This window comes from Tetrao urogallus (genome assembly GCF_951394365.1).
Source record: "Tetrao urogallus genome assembly, chromosome: 2".
Taxonomy (NCBI): domain Eukaryota; kingdom Metazoa; phylum Chordata; class Aves; order Galliformes; family Phasianidae; genus Tetrao; species Tetrao urogallus.
In genome coordinates, this window is record NC_136814.1 from 21,644,896 (window position 1) to 21,656,992 (window position 12,097).

Genomic DNA, 12,097 nt, shown 5'->3' on the forward strand with positions numbered 1-12,097 from the left:
AACATGCTGATACACTGTCTTTGCACAGCTATTGGGTCATTCCGTGACAACATCCACCCTTCTAATTGTCTTAATTAATTTAATACCAGTCTTCAAATTGACAGCCTGATAGCCTGCCTTCCTGCTGTCACAGGGTGAGGCTGTCACAGTGTGCACTCAGTGCTCTGTCTTCTCATCAAAGCTGCTCAGATCTATGGCACTTGCTTTTGTTTTAGGAAGTGGTTACTTCAAAAATAGGAAGGATAATTTTAAGTAATTCTACACAGATTACTGAGAAGGTATGAAGTGATAATATCTGACATCCTTTCCCTGCTTTTTATTTTGTCTGAGCGAATCCTCCTTTGGTGTGGGAGCAGGACTGGCCATTTAAACAACAGCAGTTTATTTACAGCTCCTTGGGGTTTCATTGTCATTTGTCTGGGATGGTAGAAACATTAACCCTAATTCAGCATTGTTGGAAGCAAAGGATGTCACTGCCTTTTCAAAATGCACGTAGTAAAGGAGAGTTTTAATGTACGACCATTTCACAATCACTCTTTCCTCTGAGTTTTGGGGATAATTTTTTGCAAAAAAAACCCAAAAACCTGTGGGCCAAGAATCAATGTAAACAAAAAGTCCACTGACCCCTTGATGCCGTTGCTCACTGCAACATATTAGTTCAGGGTTTTTCTTTTGCAATGAACTTTGTAAAAATCTTCTTTACCCACTCCCGAAACATTACCAATATCTGGATCTGAGTAATTGTAGTTGCTCTTGCCAGAACACACTGGCAGCCAAGGGACAGCAGTCTGCAGGGCTGATGTACCGGGGAATGAGACTGCTTCCCCGTGACCTAGATCCTGCCTATCACTGCTGGCCAGATTTCAAAAAGCTACTGCACAATTTATTTGGGAGTCTTTGTTGCGAGATTCTCTGAGTCACAGATTGAGGTTATTTCAATGCTGCAGCTCCTAAAGATCAGGACTGGAGCGATAACTCCGGGACTTGTCTTTGAGATTGCGTAATTTTTTCTTCGACTTTCCTTTAGAGCACCTGTGAAGGACAGGTTCTTTTTGGCAAAACATATCCTACTAAAAACTGTCATCTCATTATCCTACTAAAAGCTCTGGACAAAAACTGAGAGTTTTCCCCATTCCCAAGCTAAGCTTTCTAACTTTCAGGTCTGCCTGATACTGGATGGTGGAAGTATGGGTGCTCACAGCTCCAGGAGGTATCTGCCATACATCAAACTGAGAGGTTGGCAAAAAGGAAAGATGCTAAAGATTACAAAGCTTAGGGGAAGATTATAAGGCTTTGTCCTTCAACTGTAAATGTGGGAGGAATCCTGGCCCCAGGGGAATCACTGATTCAGTTGTGGCCTGGGCTGCATACAAAGTGTTTTTGATTTAGTGTTCATTCATTTCCAACCCTTTTCCCTTACCATCCCTCACTGCTGTTCTCCCCGGGGATGATTCAGTGGAATAAAGCCACATGAGTTTAACGCTCATCCAGCAGGAACATTTGAGTACAGACTTGAAACCGAGCAAGTGTTTTATTATTTGCTGGAGAGGAATGTTTTCATTAAGCAGTACCCTTAGGTCGATTGCAAATAATGTGCCTTATTAATAAGCCCTTTTAGCTGAAGAGAAATCTGCACAAAGTGCCCCACTGTCCAACAATCAAGTGAGGCTAGCAGAAGTAGACAAAACCTTTGGATTTAGAAGAAATAATTAACTGCCTGTTACTTGCTTTTGCTTTTTTTTTCCTCTTGCTGCCTTTGCTCTGCCTTGTCTGTCTGGTTTATTTCCCTTGCATTTTTCAGTCACATTACTTTTTTACTGGAACAAGTAAAGCCCAAGATGGCACAGTTTGACCACAGAATGAGTCTCCAGCATCAGGAAACCAATAGAGTCTTCCCAGGTCTTTGGAATCCTTACTCCTAACTTTCCTTCTGAACTGCATCTGCCCAGAGTTTGTGTGCACATGTATGAACTAACATCATGCTTCTAATCAACATACAGCAGAAAGATGAAATGGTTTGCAAGACTATGTGCAAACAGATGCCTACGTACACTTTATGTGATCATTTGAAATTTCCCAAACCAGGATTTGTTCCAAGTCATCTTGTAAATGCAACTATTCCTCCCTTTTATTTTAAAAACAACAGCCCTGAGAATTTTTAAGAACTAACTGATCTAATGAAATTGTCAGGGGAAGTAGATAGCAGCACTGGCATTAGCGTACTAAATGCAGGCCAATATTTACCTTGGGTACCTGAATAATCTCTTGATGTAGAGTATTGTATTCTCCTTGGTGCTTTGCTGCAGGAGCATTCTCCAGCACTAAAACTGCAAAAGCAGGTTTAATTATTAGCTGCTTTGCCATCTTGGTGGCTTCAGCAGGCTGCAAGCAGGCTTCACAGATAAAGGCACTCAGGCACACCCAAAGGCTGTGCGGGAAGAGTTTTGAAAGAAAATGCTGGAGCTGACCACTCCCTCTGAAGGCTCCCTCTATCCTAGACAAACAGCTGTGCAGAGGTGCTCTGAGGTCGAGATGCTGGGCTGAGTGCTGCTGCTCCTGCTAGCGGGAGGGTCGTGAAGCATGCTATCCTGGTGGCCCAGAGGGACAGATCCACAGAAGGTCCCCTCGCTGGGTGGGACAGATAATACAGAGCATGAAACTGGCCTGCCTCTGTGTTTAGTGTTACACAAGACATCTGTGGTGAGCTTCCAGTTCTGTGACAGGGGCAGAGCATCCTGAAGGATAAAGCACTTGCCTGGAGCTGAGAATGGTACACACAGAACCACCCACAGCCCCCTTTGCTGTCTGTGGTCCTACCTTCCGAAATGCCCTGGAGAGGTTTTTCATAGACTGAAAGTTATATGGGATCCACACTTGCTTTTCTACCTGTGACTGGATCAGGTGACATGCAAACTGTTGAGTTCTGGCTGCTGGAGGACACATATGACCTGTGGACCAGTATTATCAAACCAGCCAGCACAAACAGGCTGTGACACAGTTACAGCAAGTGAGACAGAGAGACACAGAAGGTCAGGAAGATGCTATGGCATGTGGGGCTAGAATGAATCACCTCAACAAAGAGAAGACTCAGCCAAGCTATACACCCCAGTAGGAACTGCTGGGCCATGTGGCACTGCAAAAGTGACACAGATGCCCCAATTGCTAGCTCAGGCCAGAGCCAATGCCAGGAAGCCATTAAACATGATGATGGTTAATTGTGGTAACAGAGATCAAGCAGCTCCTCTACTCCCTCCTGTAACACTTCCCATCCTACACACTGCATGCTGCCCTACTGTGAACATTTCAGGAGAGGCCATGCACATCTGTGTTCACCTACACAGAGTGACCTGGAGGGTAATTCACCCCAGTGCTTGCCTCTAGTGGAGAACTATGTCAGCTCAACCTGTTGACACTCCATGGGTAAACATAAGCATGAACAATATCAGCTGCATTTTTGTGTGCTCATAAGCTGCAGTTAAACCCCCAGAAATAAAAAATATCACATGGGAAACATTTATCCCATTCAGGATTAGACACAAAGTTGTTAGCTCTCATTATCAACAAGAACAGAAGTTCTGAAGACCAGCTAGACAAAGATCTAGGAATTCATTGATTTTTAACAGCCAGCATAAGTACATACCTATTTGATAGTAGTTACAGTGATTTTATCTCACTATAGTGATACAAACTGCAAACACCAGTGCATTAACAACATTGGTATGATGCTGCTAATCAAATAAGTACATATTTTTGCATTTTTTACATAGTCTTTCACTTGCAAGAATCTTCCTGCATGGAAATTTCCAATTAAGAGATAGGCTTTGGTCTACGTAATTATCAAAGGCACAAAGTATGTCCACTATAGGTGGCTAATAAAAAAATAAATAAGCATATTCCTAGAACTCCAGTTGGCACTGCACACAATTCTAAGGTTATATTAAGTTTATATACAGCAGTTCTTTTGCATAACAGCTTGACATACAGCAGGAAAAAGACCTTTACCCCACTGTTAACTAACCAGATAGTATGCATCATTAGTCGATAAGAGAGATGGCCTTCTTGGAAACTTGATGGATGAACCCTTTGTGGGACGGCTATAGTAATTGCTTTGCCATCTTAGCAGTGACAGAAATGGATTCTCTCCATTGGCTCTGAGGATACTGGGACACATCATTTAATTCACCCATGCTGATGTGAAATTTGTTCTTCCAAACATTAAGACAGAAACATCTGGGTAAATACAAAACAGCTGAATGCATATAAAGCTTTCAACAAGCCATGTTCACAGTTCCCACATGCAAATATCCATCCATAATGAACTGTACAGAATTAGCTTGTAAGAAATTTAGATGATGTTTTTTTTAAGAAATGCCTGCAGTTCGACTCTTCCATGCTTAATCACACTCACAAAAGCCCCGCTTTCCAAAAGTACCACTACTCCTGTTTGCTTCCAAGGGAACAATTAGCTGCCCAGGACTTACTGTATCAAAGCATTTCCCCTGTGCATATGAATTTTGGCTTGGAGACAGTTTTGAACATCACATTGCAAGTATATTGGTACAAGCACTACTGTTAGCAGGAAGGGCCAATGCCTGCTACTCCTCCTTCGACATTATTCAGTTTATTTCATTAAATAATTCACTTAACTCACACTTTAAAGTATGAATAATAATAATAAAAAATCTTATCATATAACAGGCAGAGCTAACACTTGGGGCAGGATTCACCTCATTAGATGCTGATTTAATTTCCGAGCTGTTCACACTAGGTTTTCCTTATAGTCACGGACAGAAATGGGCACTGTAAGGGTAGAATTCATCTGAACAAGTACATACAACTCTTGGAGGAGATAAATCACACTGTAGTCTCCACTGACAAAGTTGATTAGATCTCCACTGACTCTAGAGGGAATCTCGTGATCTGAAGACGTTTGCATCAGCTACCAATTCCCAGCCATGAATCCCTCCCTTATTGTAAGTTTGAGACTGTGGGTTCACAATCAGCATAAACAACTACAGAATGTAGCCAGTTTATGGTCACACACTTTTTCCTGCCCTAATCATATGTTCCTGTGTGTCAGCTCTAGCTGTCCTGTCACCCTAAATAAATAGGACTAGCTTGCTGAACTAGTTGAAGAAAAATAATTTGGTTTTGGTTGTACTAGCAGGCAGAACTGATGCCCCTCATGGGACATCTAGTATTGCTAGATCTCAGGACTGGTTTGGGACAGTAATGTGATTTCCAGCTAGGAAACACACCTGCCCTTTCTGGTACCAGCTTTTATTTATTTATTAGTTAGATTGGCTTAAGTCAGAACAGGTAATGGCCACCATGAAAGGCAATCATGAAAATAAATAGATTTAGTTACAGAACACAAAGGCAACATGTTTATGCTCACTGTCTTGAGATATGATTTGACAAACATCACATGCAACTGACTGAAAAGAAAAAAGGTGATGAGACATAGCACACACCTTCAATTTTCCATCCTTATGTCAAGGCCACATTTGGTGCTTGAAGTGATGAACAGTGTCCTAAACATCTCAGAGTCAGATTCACAGCATATTCCAAATCACATCACTTCTAGGGAAAGGAAATTTTAAATGATCATAGAATCATGAAATCATAAAATATCCTGAGTTGAAAGAGGTCCACAAGGACCATCAAGCCCAACCCATGGCCAAACAAAAATTTAGGACCAACCAAAATTCAAACAATATATCTGAGAGTATTGTCCAAATGCTCCTCAAACTCCAGCAGGCTTGGGACCATGACCACTGCCCTCAGAAGCCTGTTCCAGTGCCTGACCACCCTCTCACGGTAATCTCCAACCTCCATGCCATTCTCTTGGGTCTTGTTGCTGTCACCAGAGAGAAGAGCAAGGCACTTCCCCTCCACTCCCTTCTGTGAGGAAGCTATAGGCTGCTATGAGGCCTCCCTTCAGCCTCCTTTTGTCTGGGCTGAAAAAACCAAGTGACCTCAGCCACTCCTCATATGTCTTACACTCCAGAATGTTCCCAATCTTTATAGCTCTCCTTTGGACACTCTCAAATAGTTTTACATCCTTCTTATATTGTGTACATCCTTCTTATATTGTGGCACCAAACCTGCTGTGGCTGTAGGTAAGGCCACACAGCAAAGAGTGGAGTGGGACAACCCTTTCCCTGACCCAGCAGCAGCCCTGGGCCTGGGGCACTGCAGGGTGCAGTTGGCCTTTTGGGCTGCCAGGGCACACAGCTGACTCAGATTCAATTTGCCGTCAACCAGAATCCCAGAACTCTTTCCAAAGGACTGCTCTTCAGCCTCTCATCTCTGACTCTATGTGTATCAGATCTGTCCATCAGAATCTGTCAATTGTTCTTAAACTTCATGCAGTTGGTTATTGCCCAGCCCTCCAGTTTTCAAGATCCCTCTGCAACACCTCTCTATCCTTGAGGGGTTCAACAGTTCCTCCAAATCCAGTGCTGTTTGCAGACTTACTTAGTACACCTTCACGTCCTGTATCCAAGTCACTGATGAGAATACTGAAGAGAACTGACCCTAAAACGAGCCCTGCAGAACCTCACTAGTGACTGACCACCAGCCTGATGTAACCCCATTTACTGTACCCCTTTGAACCCAACCCATCAGCCAGTTGTTCACCCATTGCATTAAGTTTTTGTCTAGCTCTATGCTGGAGATTTTGTCTGGAAGCATACTGTGAGAAACAGTATCCAAAGCTTTGTGGAAGTCCAAAAGAATTACAACAACCGGCTCCCCTTGTTCAACTAGTGGGTAATCTTGTCATACAAGGAGATGTAAATTCATTAAGCAGAACTTTCCCCTCATGAACCCATGTTGGCTGTGACCAATGGCTACATTTTCTTTCACATGTTTTTCAGTAACTCTCAGAGTAATATTCAAAATTTTTCCAGACACTGAAGTGAAACTGATATACGTGTAATTACCAGTCTTCTTTCCTGTCCTTGAAAACTGGGACGCGGTTTGCCATCTTCCAGCTGACTGAGATCTCTCCTGGTTCCCAAGACCATTGAAAAATGATTTAGAGGTCTCACAGTGACACCAACCAACTCTTGAAGTACCATGTGATAAATCCTATTGGCATCATAGACTTACATGCATACAGCTGGAGCACCAAATTCCATGCAAGTTTGAGGTTGACTGGGAGTTTATTGTTACCACAGTCAAGATCCTCCAACTCAGGTCTTCAGGGATCCCAGGGACAAGTGGCAAAATTAATGGTGTTTTTCCATGGATACATCCATCTGTATAATGAGATTTGTCCACATGAAGCCGATACAATTAATGCCTAACAAAAAACGGTAAAATGGGAAACAATCTACTTAAAGGACTTAATGTGAAAAAGACTGTCATCATGATGGATGGATGCCCTTCTGGCCTGACATGGGCTGTGGCACCAAGAAGAGCAGATCTGTGTGAGTAGATAAGCTAACTGGAAACACAAGGTGTACCTGGATTGCCTGCCCAGGATGAGGCTGAGGCTGCCCTCAAGATCAGACCTGCTGTTTCTGGGTCACAAGAAGCCTGTGATCATTTCACAGAAGTCCCCATGCCTAAGCACATCCTATAACTCCTGTGCTATTAGGCTGCTTGGCAGCTCTGTCTTCAAGAGTAGAAATAGGATGTGCCATATCCTGTGCTCATAGCTCTTCCAGAAATCATCCTTTAAGATCTCTTATACACAAAGCCAACACGATGGCTTTCATTCCAGCTTGCCTGGGGATCTTCCTCTTTTGAACCAATACTGTTCTCGTACTAAGTTCTCACATTGTCTAGTTTAGTCCCCGAGATCGAAACAAAATACTGCTGTGGTGTTCATCTGATGTCACCAGACTCCAAGCAGATAATGAGGTGTACCAGCATGGCTACCATGGTCAGGGCAAAATGTGCCACCACAGGACATTTCTTCTTTGGTAGCATAACACAGAAGAGGTTTGCAGTCTCAAAGGATTCAAAACTGTTCTTATTTTGAGCTAACTTTTCAAATGCCAGAACATACACATTTATGATTTCCCTACAGTATTCACTGTTCTTATAGGGACCTCTAGAGGCTTATCTGGAGGGACCTGCCCATCTTTATTCCTGTGAGCAACCTTTAGAAATCCACATCAAAGAAACCCAGGATCCTATAGTGTTAGTGATAACCTCTGCGTCCAAATAATCCATTTCAATGTGAGGAAACACAACCTGATTTCACAGGTAGGCTGGACAAGCAGCTGCTGGAAGCATCATCAGTGATTAGCTCACATCCTCAGTCTGTCTTCAGTAGCCCACTGACTCTCAGCCTGAAGGCTTCTAGACCCAGCACAGTGGTAAACAAACATTGGAGTTCAAAGCCACCTGGCTTCACTTGTATTGCTGACAAAAGAAGTGCCCCAGAAGTAGGCTCTTAAGGAGGGTAGTGTATAAATGCTGGAGTTACTACCCGATGTGTTTGATCGGCCTCCACCTCCCCCTATCACTTGGGCCCCAAAGAACAAACGTAGAGAGGGAGAGAAAAACTTGCACCTACTAACAAACAAACAGACAGACAAACAGACAAACAAACAAACCCAAAGTGATATCCTAAACAGAACAAATAGGGCCATAGAATGAAATTTCCAAAAACTGATTTTTAGGTTAGACACATTCCAGAATCAGACACCTAGAACTGTGATTTTATTTCTAATACACATCATGTCTACGTTCCAGCTGTCCTGGGAGAACATCAGCTGCCCAACACCTTGTGAACCTAAACTTAAGAGTGACAGGAAGCTCCAAATTTTAACTACCCAATTCAGGGTGCATTGACTACAGATCCAAGAGGGTTTGTTTTGAAACCAGTGGTCAATGCATGTAAAGAGGTGCTCGCTTGTCTCACAATTGTTCAGAACAATGAAGAGCCATCCATGCTGGGACTGATTACTTACGAGAATAGAATGTGCACAGACATTTTAAACAAGAATACTAGTATTCTTTGTAGTAGTAATCCTTTGATTATATTAACAAAGAATATAGAGATTCAGATCATGCTTAGATTATAGGTAGAGATCTCATGTTCTTTCTAAAGATACTGAAAGGGAGACTTTAACAATATGTTCTATTAAAAATACCATGAAAGATAGTTGATTTCAGTAATAATAAGAAATGTCACTGACCTATCAGCTGTAAAGACATTTTTTTCATTCCATAATATTCCATACCTACAGAATTTTCCTATCCCTGTTGAATCACTATAACACATCTTTCCACAACGGAGCTGCCTTGGTCTGGAACAGTAAATAACACCACACTTATTCCTGATTCTTTTTTTTTTTTCTTTAACGATTAATATGCTGATAAATTTTCTAGTAGGATCAATTTGAACGCTGGTTGAATAAATTATTAGCTCTAAGCCCACGATGTCTGTTAACTTTACAGTTGATTAGAGCAACAGTTTTGCCTACCCACCTGTGAATTATAAGAGAATACAGATTGTATCATAAGAAGAGCAAGTGGTAACCAAAACTGCCAGGAAATGCTCACCAACTCCACAAAAAAAAAAAAAAAGCATGTTCATTAAAAAGTTAGAGATTAGCTGTGCAGTTAATTGTGGCAGACCTTATGAAGCAATTGCAAGCTGCCAAGTGCTACTAGATCAAATAATGGACTGACAGTGAGAAAGCAGAACAAATGACCTACCAAGGAAAGATCAAAACTGGACATTAGATAGTCATCGTTTAAAATTCATTTCTTTAGTAGGGAGAAAAAAATCAGGAATTTTTTCACTTTTTCATCTGCTTTTTAAGGTTCACAAGTATAGACGAAAATATCCTGACCTATTTAATTTGTCTGGAGTTCTGCCAGGTTTTACTAATACAGTAAGCAAGTAGAAAAACAAATCCCTTTATAGAGCAAGATTCTCTTTGTCTCCCATTACAGCTACAGTCTTTCTTCACAGGCCACAGGTGAAAGCATTTAAGCACATGTTTAACCTGCTTTTACGCAAAGAAGGCCTTGTAATGAACTGCAAAGATGTGTTTAAGTCCTTTTCTTGATAATGCTGATTTCCTGAATCAACCATGAATTTGACACAGGGCTACATGAACAGTAATACTTTTCCTTTGTATTGTTTCTCATTACAGAGAATAGACTTGTTAATATAGGTAAACAGTGAATGTTTTTGTTCTCTTGGTGCTGCTGACTGGATCTAATTTGAAGAAACCTTGCAAGGACAGCTAACAGAAAGACACTGCCTGCAAGAAACACAGCCTAAAATGAACACTGACAGCCTTGAAGTGGAACAGACAGATGGAGTCATGTTTGTCAGAGTCCCACAAGCCTTTATTAAACACAGACAGGTCTGATGACTGTGCAGAAAGGGAACAAGTTAGGTGTTAAAAGGAGGCAGCACGCTCTGTGATATGTGACTGCATTAGAAGACCATAGACAAGGCTTCATCTTTTCCAAGTGGAAAGGCATGTAGTGAAGAGCCCTTTGTGGCTGACCTCTCTCCACACGCAAAATTTGCACAGATTCAAAGGAAAAGGCAATGACTTTATTTACTCAGCAAACATGCTGAGTAACATATCTCCCAACCAAAGTCCTATTCTTCCCACAGTGCTCAGCAGACTGAGAGTTCAGTAGCACACAGTACAGAAAATTTTGCCTCAGAACAGGCAACACGAAGCAGCTGTCTTGCTTTTTCCTTTCTCGTAACCCTGATCTGAGGTGGTATGAAGCTGCTCACTGGAGATTCAGAGTCATTTCTCCCCTCAAAACATGGAGCATTTTCAGTGAGTAAGCAGACTTGGAAACTGTTCATTCCACACGTGTGGGACGGAAACAGAGCCTAGAGGAGAACTGGGTTAGTCACAATGCCTGGAAGCCTAAAAAAAAAATATCCACAAAGCAAAACAAAATAAAAAAACCCAGTCCTCCCTACTTTGAAGATAAAGTATTTTCCTCAAACACTTGAGAAGGAACAAAATGTTCTCCTGTAAGCACTCTTAAGATTTGATTAGGTACCTTCATCAGTCACCTTCCTATTAATCTTAAAATTTATAATGTTGCCACATGGACAGTCCTAAATTTAGGAACAATCCCCGTTCCTTGTGGATGCTGATGCATGGTAAAACAATAGAAAAGCCTGGAAAAGGCTGTGTAGGACTTACTGGTTTATAAGAAAGATTCTGGGACAGAGGTGGTATCTGTGTTCACCACGTCCAGCAGCAGGACCAGGCTATCACTAGGACTCTTAATCCAAGTCCCTGCATGTCAAGTGAATGAAGATAACAGTGGCTGCTGGATCCCCTAGAGCAAATCTAGATGCCCAGCCCTATTCGATGGGGAGCACTGGAAGGTTAGAGTAACCATTATTCTTTCCTGGCAAATAATTGTGTCCTTCCTGTTTCCTGAAATACACAGTCCCTATGTTGTGGATTTTTACCCCAGGAGGAATTCAGTATTCAGCCAGGTACAGTAGGAAGAAAAGCTACTCCTGGACAAGGGCAGGACTAGAACATGTTGTCCCATAAGGGCAAAACATCAGAAGACTGGCCAGTTGCATGGGATTTTTGAGCAGATAAGGAGGCCTCATGATGAAGAAATATTAAAGGGTTCGGAAATTCATCTAGGCATCATTCACATACTAAAAATGCCAACAAAGGTCTTTATACAGTTCATGTTTGAGATCAGTCAAGTTTTATTGGTAAGGATGGTGCTGATATTGATTTCCTGCTGATTTCATGGAGGAGCAGAGACCCAGTATTTCCAGTCATCAAGAAAAATACGATGACAGCTGAGGGGAACCAACTAAGACTTGGTTTCAGTAATTCCTCAAGCCTAGTAAGTAAAGGACATTAAACTCCTTGCTCCTCCTAGCTACACAAATTCCAATGGATTAACACCAATCCCTATGAAAATTTAACCCCAATGAAGTAAAGGAGGTTTAAGTTGTGCCAGTTTATTTGACCGACACATCCTACATTTGGTAAGTCTTCGTCATTAACTAAATGACCATGCGTGGGGATGAGGAGCAGAAGACATGAGCATGTTCCACTGTAATTGTGTAATTGATGGTCAGCTTCCCGATTACTTACACCACCTTATTAAATGA